This window comes from Alosa sapidissima, chromosome 2 (genome assembly GCF_018492685.1).
Source record: "Alosa sapidissima isolate fAloSap1 chromosome 2, fAloSap1.pri, whole genome shotgun sequence".
NCBI classification, from domain to species: Eukaryota; Metazoa; Chordata; class Actinopteri; order Clupeiformes; family Clupeidae; genus Alosa; species Alosa sapidissima.
The window spans coordinates 28793816-28803815 of record NC_055958.1 but is presented as its reverse complement, the minus strand read 5'-3'; the positions used below and the strand labels follow the sequence as shown (position 1 = coordinate 28803815).

At 46.6% G+C, this 10000-nt stretch overlaps 1 protein-coding gene across 2 annotated transcripts in view; it reads left to right on the top strand.

Moving 5' to 3' along the window:
• The window catches only part of wars2 (tryptophanyl tRNA synthetase 2, mitochondrial), a 21506-nt gene that overhangs the window by 250 nt on the left and 11256 nt on the right, over positions 1-10000 (top strand). Inside the window, exon 1 of one of the 2 annotated variants that reach the window (XM_042084115.1) lies at positions 815-838. The exons of the other annotated variant lie outside the window; for it this stretch is intronic. The gene's annotated coding sequence lies outside the window, so the exon portion shown is untranslated. Of the gene's footprint in view, positions 1-814; positions 839-10000 lie in introns of those variants that run through there. 2 annotated transcript variants of the gene reach the window in all.

Here is a 10000-nt window from a genome sequence, read left to right as displayed (position 1 = left end):
GACAATTTCGGGAAGTTCACCTTTATGCAGAGAATCGCTGTGATAAGCAGCAACACACTCCATTGTTCGTATGCATGTGTTCACAGCATCGATTTAGAAATTAAACTGAAAGAAATGACCGTATTTAATGAATTTGGCATTCCTCATTTCCTGACTTTCATAGGAATGGTCAATGTAACCTTGCTAAATGAACCTGTTTTCTCCATGGTCAAACGCGAAAAGGCTGGCGAGAAAGCGATTTCTTCCGCCTGCATCGATGATAACTTAAGACGTTTGTGTACATGTTTTGCAACACATATTTTAAAAGACTGCGTAACAACCAGACTGTATAAAATAGGTAACAGCACGTTCTACGTGTCGTTGACATGGACTTCTGGAGCCTACTGCCAATGACACAATACTCCTCGCTTTTGCAAGGCAATGCTTTGCAATGCAAGGCTTTTACATCTTATCATCATTATGTGTTAAGATGAAGCAGATAGGCTATGTTAATTAAGTGTTTGTTTTGCAGAGATTAGGCTATATCATATTTATTATCAAATAATCTCTGTACACCAGGGCGGTATTCCAAGTACGTGGTTTAGTGACAAACCTGGGTAAGTTAACTCATAGTAAGCCTCCTAATAGAAGAGCTGTATGGCTTCATTATCTTAACAAAACAATCCCATAGGGCTCTTGTTGTATGAGATTTGGTTACCACTTACTCTGAGTTAACTTACCCGAGTTTTGTCACTAAACCATGTACTTGGAATACCCCCCTGTAGGCTACATCGCAACAACCTATCCATTCTTTCACACAAACATAGGGTATTTGTGGGCGTTTTTGGGAGGTAACCAGGTAAGTTTGATGTGCGTGTACCTTCTGCTACTTTTGTTTTTGGGAGGTAACCAGGTACGCCATGCTTTTGGAGGTGCAAACAAACGCTGCATCGCCATTGAGATCACATAGTAAGGAGCTGGCTCAAAGGTTATAAATGTATTTTGTCGTGTTTAGTTGTATAATGAAAGCACAGGTTTTATGGCCATCCATGCGTCTTCACTTCTGGCTCCTTGGCTATGAATTTGGTAATTAATGCGGACGTATTTGACGTCTTTAGAACACTAAACATATAGGCCTAGGAGGTGTCAAATGTTGAGTTACTCCAGTCTAGATTTTTGATGATGTATTGCTATTGTGTAACCAATGTAAAATGCCTGTTTCCAAATTAACTGATGGTCAAATCAACCAAAACTCCAATTGTTTGCACCTCCAAGTGGTGTGTGACGTAGGTCGGTGACGTGAGTTTGTGTGAAAGAATTAGATATTGAAGCTCTTGAAACCCTATAAATAGGCTACTATTGCACAATTTGTTTTTTATAAGCATAGCTCTGCAATGACACATGTTTTTCTCTTATTCCTTTTAACTTATCTAAATAGGCTGTGCTTATGTATATGCCACATCAAACATTAGGCTACAGAAAGAAAGGTAGGCCTACCTACAATGTTGAACTGCTCTGGGGCGGGCCACATTCTTATATTTTATATTCGTATTATTATGTATGGACTCGATGTTAATGGAGTGTTAACATCCAACAATGAGTCCCTGTACGCACATAACTATCGGTGACTGCACCGGGTTTCAACAATGACCCTAATTGCAGTGTTGTTCGTAGTTCTAATACACTTATAGGTTAATGCCTCACCCACGCCACCACTGGTTTGATGGACGACCTGCTTTGCGCTGTGGGATAGTTGGTGCGCCAAAGTTTGGTGGAATGTAGGCCTACGCACTTACTGTACCTCGGCGGACCGTCTGTGTTTGGTTAGAACGGTGTCCCGGGAGACTCCGCGGAGGTGTGCTGCGAGGCGGGAGGGCATGCACGCTTAGAGCTGACTGGCGACTGGGGCGAAAGCATCACAGCAGTGCTTCATTACCAGAAATAACATCAGAAATGAAGTGTTGGTTTTCATTTGTTTTAATTTTCTCCAAATGTGCAGTCACGGCCGGCATTCTTACAATGCCCAGAGGTGCGATGTGCGTCAAAGCGACGTAGACCGCTAAAACAGTGTGAAAAGTCACTAAAAACATGTAGAATAATGTATAAATGATCTGTGATCCACATCTCATTTCTTCGATCGAGAGTATTAGGCCAAAAACTTGCAGGATATTAAAAATGTTGCCTAGGCCTAATTGCAATTCACTGCGTTACCCCGCTGTTTGCAAAAAAATATCTGAAGGCATATGAAGGATTGCGTCGCGCAGCAAGTGACCTTCACTTCATTGGAGATGGGAAAAACATCCTAAGTTAGTTTCAGCAGCCCACAAGTACTTAAGATGAATTATGGTGTTATCGTTCACGTTGCCAACTCACTTGTGATTAAAGTGAATGTAGGCAGATTTACAACCTGACTTGGACTTCAGCTGTCCATTTCACTGTATTAATGTTCAACTAATGTTTTTAAACATAGACTAATATTTTATGTAAATAACATTCTTGACTGTTTCTTTGAGAAATATATGAAGTGGACAGTCGCAAATAACCCCACATGGATGTTCTTTTCATTCCAAGGACTATTGCATTGTGGGATAGCAGGAAGCCATGGGGGCAGAAGCCCCTGACTGTTATAAAACATGGCGTTCCCCATCTGCTCCTTAATCGCCTGTGGTCTTAATGGCTAATATCAGTCATTTCAGCTCGGGCCTTCAGGAAGAGGAAGTCACTCCTGATTTCTCCTCAGGCCCAGAATCGCTCTGGTGCGCGGTGTCGGCTAAAACCATTAACGCGGTCCCTCGAGCCGGCTGTGGAAGGGAAGTGGAGAGGAGAGGAGGAAAACATGAGGTCTAGTTTGATTACATTAATTGATGACACTATTTATTTTTAGTTGTCATGTAGGCCCTTCTGTTCACACCAGTGCCTGTGCATGGGATTATATGGATTATCAGGATGAAGGGTTGGGGGGTACGATGAATGGCTTGCAAATCTTTACCACTCTCGATGTTTAAAAATAAGTGAGAATATAGCAGAAAATATATGTTTAAAAAGGGTGAAATATGTGTTTTAATTATTTGGATTGTGTGAGTTAATGTCCCGAGTAGTCTGCTGCTGCTTGCTCAACTGTGATGTAGTTTTAGTCACGTCCTTGTCCAGGGTTGACTTCATTCAAGGCAAGGCCTGAGGTTTTGGCGGCGAGACAGCCCTTGACGTTTTTTAATTAAAACGCCAAACGTATCTGGTGTCGCGCTTTTGGGCTGGGCTCAAGTCAAGTCAGTGCTTGATCCAAGCACAGAGGAAATTACTGGACCGGTTAGAAAGAGAAAGAGCAAGAGAGCTTTAAGAAGAAGAGAGAGAGAAAAAGAGAGAGAGAGAGAGACTTTTGGCCAGCACAGCCCCTGAGTACTACCATAATTATAGATTGATAAATTTATGAGGTGTGTGCAGGTTATTTCTGCTTCGTTGTGAGTTTTATGTTTATGCCATGTTATTAGTTGCCTACTACCTCACCCTGTTTTTTTTTTTGTTTTTTTTAATCTGAAGGGAGACCAAAAAAAGGACTCATGTCTGTTATTAAATGGTTGACTTAAGGAATATCTGAATATTGAGATACTAAGTACAGCTGAAGAATTTAAGTTGACCTATGTCCAGTCCAGTGGACATTTATCTGACTGCTGTGTAACTTTGGGTACTTAAGATGGAATATTTCAATGGAATACTTTTAGATTGCAACATGTAGGCCTAGTCTCTGCTGCCTAGCGGTGGTGTGCTAAGGCAGAGCAGCTGCTGGAGCGTTGGTGTCGTGTGTTAGATAGCCTTGTCCCAGATAAACAGCCTAGCTCCAGGACGCTGCGTGTCGGAGGAGGCCAGAGCTGGAGCCGACTGAGCCTAGACGGGCCTGTATGGCACGGGGGAGGTGGTTGAGCGGGTGGGGGGAGGGGGGGGGGGGCGCTGTCCTGGTTATTTTTGGACGTCGCTCGCTCGTCCGGGCCCTTTTTCTGCTGGGATTGCTGTTTTTTTTTTTTTTTTTCCTTCTTCTTTTCCTTTTTTTTTCTGCGGAGGGCCTCCAGTCCCATTAATCAGGCCGAGGGACCCCTGCAGAGCGCGAGGGCCCCGAGTCCTGGCTCTCCACACTGCGCCGTTTCTGTTCCCTCCTCGCCGACGCCCACGCCGCGTCCCGCTGCACAGTGGGAAGCGCGGAGGAACCTCATCAATCTCACCTGTCCAAGACGTCAACCGCAGATTTAATCAAACGCGCCGGACTGCGGACCCCTGCCACCTCCTCTGTGACCCCCCCCACCCAGCCCCCCAACACCATCATCCCCCAAATACACACACACACACACACACACACACACATACTCTCTCTCAGTCACACTCTCTCTCTCTCTCTCTCTCTCTTCAAACATTTGCAGCCACATACTCTCTCTTTCTTTCCCTCTCTCAGACACACAGATACGTGTGGACACTCACACACACAGAAAAACACACACACACACACACACACACACACACACACACAGCCACACTGTGTTTCACATTCTGCTCCTTCATTCCTGTGTTTCCAATCTGATTTCTTTTTGTACTGCTCTTGCCTTTTCCCTCTTTCTCTCCATATTTAGTTCTCTCTCTCTCTGTCTCTCCATGTCCTGTACTCTGGCTGTGTCACTGTGTTCCCTGTTTGCCTTGTCATCCACTCCTCTCTAAAATTCTCCCTTTTCAGTGTCCGCCAGTCTTGTTTTGATTTGAGGTCATTTCAGCTTTTTGTTTCAAGCTGGGCGCGTGTTAACCGCGTGGCCAAACACGGCCTCCCCCATCACCCCGTCGCCCACTAAAGAGTGAGGGGGGGGGGGGTGGTACACCAAACACAATTTCCTGCTCGATACCTCACTTAAGTGCGCCTCTGTAGACTCGCCTCTTAAACAGGCCCTGTCGAGAGGAACAAAGAAGATTTGAGAGAGAGAGAGAGAGAGAGAGAGAGAGTTTGAAAAAGAAAGAAAGGAAGAGCAGTTAGGGAGTGAGAACAGTTATGGAGAAAGAGAGACATCGAGGAGGGAATAAGAGAAACAGACTGTACACAGAGACCGTACACTCAAGTAAGTAAATTCCGTCTGCTTTAACAAAACGCACACAGGGTGGGGGGATGGGTAGGTGGAGGCTTCTCATAACAGTGGGCTCTGTATGCCCCATCTGCTTGGTGGGAGAGAGCCACGGACGACGGAAGACCCGGGGCCGAGTCCTTCTCCCTTCTCCTGGTGCCGGGCCACAGCTCTCCTCTGAGACCCCCGGAGTCTTCCTCAGAGGCAGGGGGGCGTCTGACGTGTTGAAACGGGCGCCTCCGTGCGGTTACCGATGCTGATATGGGTACTTTGAGTGGTCGAGGGGTGTGTGTGTGTTTAGGGAGGGGGCACGTTGGAGTGGGGAGGGCGGAGGGTAGTCTGTGTCACCCGCTGGCAAGTGTTTGCTCTGAGCTCGAGGCTTGAAGGAGACTCTCCAGGTTTGATGTATGAGAGGCCAACCCAGGAATAGACGCGTCTCTGTTTGCTCGGTCAGCAGCACGTCTGATTGGCCACTGTCCTCATCCCGCGTTTGTGTTGTGTGTGTGTGTGTGTGTGCGTGTGTGTGTGTGTGTGTGTTGTGCGTGCGTGTGTGTGTGTGTGTGTGTGTATTTTCTCCTCCACCCACGCTACACCAGTACACCACACTGCCACGGATGAATCCTCGCTCTGTGTGTACACGACTCCGGACAGGCAGAGCTCCTGTCCTCCTGTACGATGGTAAAACTAGCCCTGGCCGAGCTCTGGTCAGAGGCTGCCCCAGAGAAAAAGGATCATGTGCCAGCTCTTGTGTGTGGATGGGCAATATAGACTATCACGGTGTGTCATGGCATTCTTGGCCATAATGATATAAATGACTGCATGAAAATAGTACTTTTCGGCAGCGTTTTCTCAGCCACAAGTCATGTCAGCACTTTGTCTAGAGGGCCGTGTGCTGACCATCATTCTTGTCTACAGTCTGAACTCCACATTCAGTCATGTACTTTGTCATTGGACATTGCGCGGCTAACCTTACACGTCATCAACTGTGTCATTCATATCGCAGTATGATACACAGTCTTATCATGGGAAGGAATTCTACCGATGCCGATCGATAACAATACAATATGGCCCATCCCGAGTGTATGGAGACGAAACTGTAGATCCTTATTTTTTATCGATTTATTTATGCTCAATGATTTGAATAGAAAATGTCATGGTTTTGAATGATATTATTGTCGGTCCAAGATAAGATGAGGTCATGTGTTTTTTATTTATTTATTTATTTATTTATTTATTTAAATTCAACTTTTACTGATCTTGACCACACTCTTATTTGCAACCGTCGGTTGTATATTTAACGCGGTTTAGCCGAGACGGGTCAACTCATTTTGACCCGGCCTCATGGGCAGGTGTGCTTCTTTAACTTGCAGACCACACCAGTGTAGCTGTCCCCTTAATATTTCCCTTCATACGAGGCATGATTATTTTAGTGTGTGTGTGTTTGACCGCTCTGTTCTAGACGCCAGTTTGACAGCGGCGCCCATGAATAAATGGCGTAAACCTAAGCAGCGCACACACGTTGTCTCTCCTCAGTGCTCCACCCCCATGTTGTCACCGAAAAAGCTACGGTGAACGAACAACTCAGTTCCGCTGTTCTTCCCTGGAATCTCTGCTTCTCTTTTCGACGTGGAAAAAACGGGGGTAATATTATTACACACAAAGAGAAAACATTCCTCTGTTTTCGTAGCTAACCCAATCAGGTCCAATCGAAGACGGGACTGTTTGTCTGCCTAATGGGGGCGGTGCATGGCTGAGTAATATCATTATTGTCCCGCGCTGCTTTGCTCGGCCGGGAGAGCTGAGTCTGTTTTTACACGCTCGGCTTTCCGTGGGATGTGACCGGACCGGAGACCAGAGCCATGGGAGGCTCCGGGATGGCCCCGGGATGTAAAGGAAAGACACACACACACACACACACACACACACTCACTCACGCTCATACACACACTCACGCTCATACACTCACGCTCATACACACACACCCACACCCACACACACACACACACACACACTCACGCTCATACACACACACACACACACACACACACTCACGCACACACACACACTCACGCTCATACACACACACACACACACACACACACACACTCATGCTCATACACACACACACACACACACTCATGCTCATACACACACACACACACACACACACACACTCATGCTCATGCTCATGCTAACGCTAACTTCACTTTATTTAACCATACCCTGCATGTACCAAATCCGGTGATCACTTGCACTCACACAAACACAACATATAGAGGAGGAGGAAAGGTACTTACATTGGATTTCATTGAAAATGTTGGCCTACTGTATGTGCACCACAGTTCAAACTCACACCCATTTATTCCCGTCAACACACACACGCCCACACACACACACACAGACACATTTAAAAGGAGCATGGATAAACTTGAGTAGCTCTGAAATGTATACCAGTGTGAACTAACACTCAGCATCTCTCACACATTCCCACGCACACACACATATGTACACACACACACGCCATCTTGACAAATACCCTCTCCATCCTGCTCTCCCTGATACACATACATGTGTAGTGGGCTTAGTGTCACAATCCCAAAAGTATGTACACGAGTGTGAAAACATGGGTTCGAAGTCTATGTAACCCTTTGAGCTGTTGGTGTTCTTATCACACACACACACACACACACACACACACACACACACACACACACACACTCACTCACTCTCTTGCTGGATAATGTATATGCCATCTGCCAGAGGCAGATGAAGGAACCTTTCGCCACCTTGCCTGTTCCGCGGTACAACAGCGTCGCGCTTGTCAGTTTTATATATGAGGAGCGAACACCCAAAGTTACCACTCCTGCTGTGTGTCATCAAGGAGTGGGGGAGAGAGGGAGGATGGGGGCAGAGGAAGGGGTGAAGGGAGAGAGAGAAAGAGAGGGAGGGAGAAAAGATATGAAGAGAACTAGGTGAATGGATGGGGAGAGAGCGAGAGAAATGGAGTGACAAGAAAAGGAAAAACAGAACATGTGTACCAGGAGAGTTGGGGAAGAGGGAGAGAGAGAGGTGGGAAGAGTCATGTAACTCCTCGCATCATGGAGGCCCGGTGAATTGACCAATTAGACGTCTTCATCTGGCCCTCCGTGGAGACGCATCATTTTTAAAAAATGAGGCGTACCTGATGTGCACATTTACACAGAAATCACACACACACACACACACACAGGACTCCCAACATCTGGCATTGTATCACTCTAGACGCCACGGTAATGTTTGCAGCATTTTCCTGCAAAATTGCTCTCATTCTGAAAGATTATGCACACTAGCCACCGGGCTGAGGGCAAGTCCACTTGGCAGAGGGGGCACCACCAGCCTCTGTGTTCAGTTGCAACAACAACACAAGCAAACACCAGTGCCATTTGTCAGGAGTCTGTCATGACGCGAGCCACCTGTGCTACTCTGCCAAGGCTGCAGAGCGAAAAGATTTAGTTTATTTATGATTTGTAGTGGTGTTTGCGCCAAGCGTATTTGGCCTAACTTTTTAAAAAAAAATTTTTTTTTTTTTATATAATCGAAAGGGCGACGACTGGCCTGCGTCTGCCTTGTTTTTTTGCAAGCTGATCACAGGCGAAGTCAGGCGAAACTTAGTGAAGGAAGTAAATATGTGCCACACAAAATGAATAGTGCCTTCGAGGAAAGCAATTTGTTTGGAGATGATGGAGGAGGCTTTAGGTTACGGTGTGGACAGAGGAAACATATTTGGGGGAGGTTGGGGGAAGGGTTTTCTGCACTTGTGCTGAGGTCTTTGAAAGACAAGAAATGTTTTAAGATCTTGTGGGAGAAAGTAATATGGTTGTTGCTTCAAGTAGATTATAGATGTAGTAGATCTAGTCGGATGTTACGACAGCACTGGATTTAATGGCTGTAAACTTGACTGTGTTACTCCTTTCCAGAAATAATTTTTTGTACTGAGAAGTGGGTTGTGTTCAGGTTTTGGCCAGGCCTTGATCACGAACGCAATCCTACCCTATGTGTTCAGCTATTCCATCGTTTAGGAATCTTCATGCACATGAAACCCTGCTCTGCTTCAACAACACCATTATGAAATGTAATCATTAATGCTCACAGTTAAGTTTCGCTTAGTTTTTTGTTGTTGTTTTAATTCACTCTACGTCATTCATCGTTAGAAAAAAAGGCTTCACTCAGTCTGTCAGGCGTGTGTTATGATTTCCCTCACTTTACTGTAAAGCCTCCTATTTAATTTCAGCCCCCCCTTAACTTGAGCCATTAAAAAAACTTCACTCCACATTTTGTACAATCCCTCCCCACACACACACACACACCCGGCTCCTGGTAGATGCGAGGTGTGATACGCTGATTATTCCTTGGCGGTTGTCGTTGGCAGCCTTTCAGCTGAGGTGCGATTGTCTTGAATGACACCATTACCATGTCTGCTGCATGGCTAATGACGCTCCCGAGGGACCTGGGGCCTAGCTAGTGTGCGTGTGAGTGTGTGTGTGTGTGTGTGTGTGTGTGTGTGGGGGGGGGGGGGGGGGACTCAACATGGACTCGACATGGACTCTACATGTCAGCCTCGAGGTGAGAACACACATGAGCCAGAGACCAGCCGCCTTCACCTCCAACACTCCCCCCCCCCCCCCCCCCATCACCACCACCACCACCAATGCCCCTGCACACCCCCAAATCACTCCTGACGCCTTGGATAGAGAGAGGGGCCCCCCTGCTGAACCGGTGGCGGTCGACAGTGATTACTCACTCTCGGTAATGACATAAGTGCCCGGTTCCTTCCTACCCTGTCGGGACCCTGCCCCGCCTCGTAAATGACCCCGGATCAGCCTCTCCAGCGCCAAGGGAGACGGGATACGGCCCGAGCCCGCAGACAGACTGATGCCAGATCAGTTTCC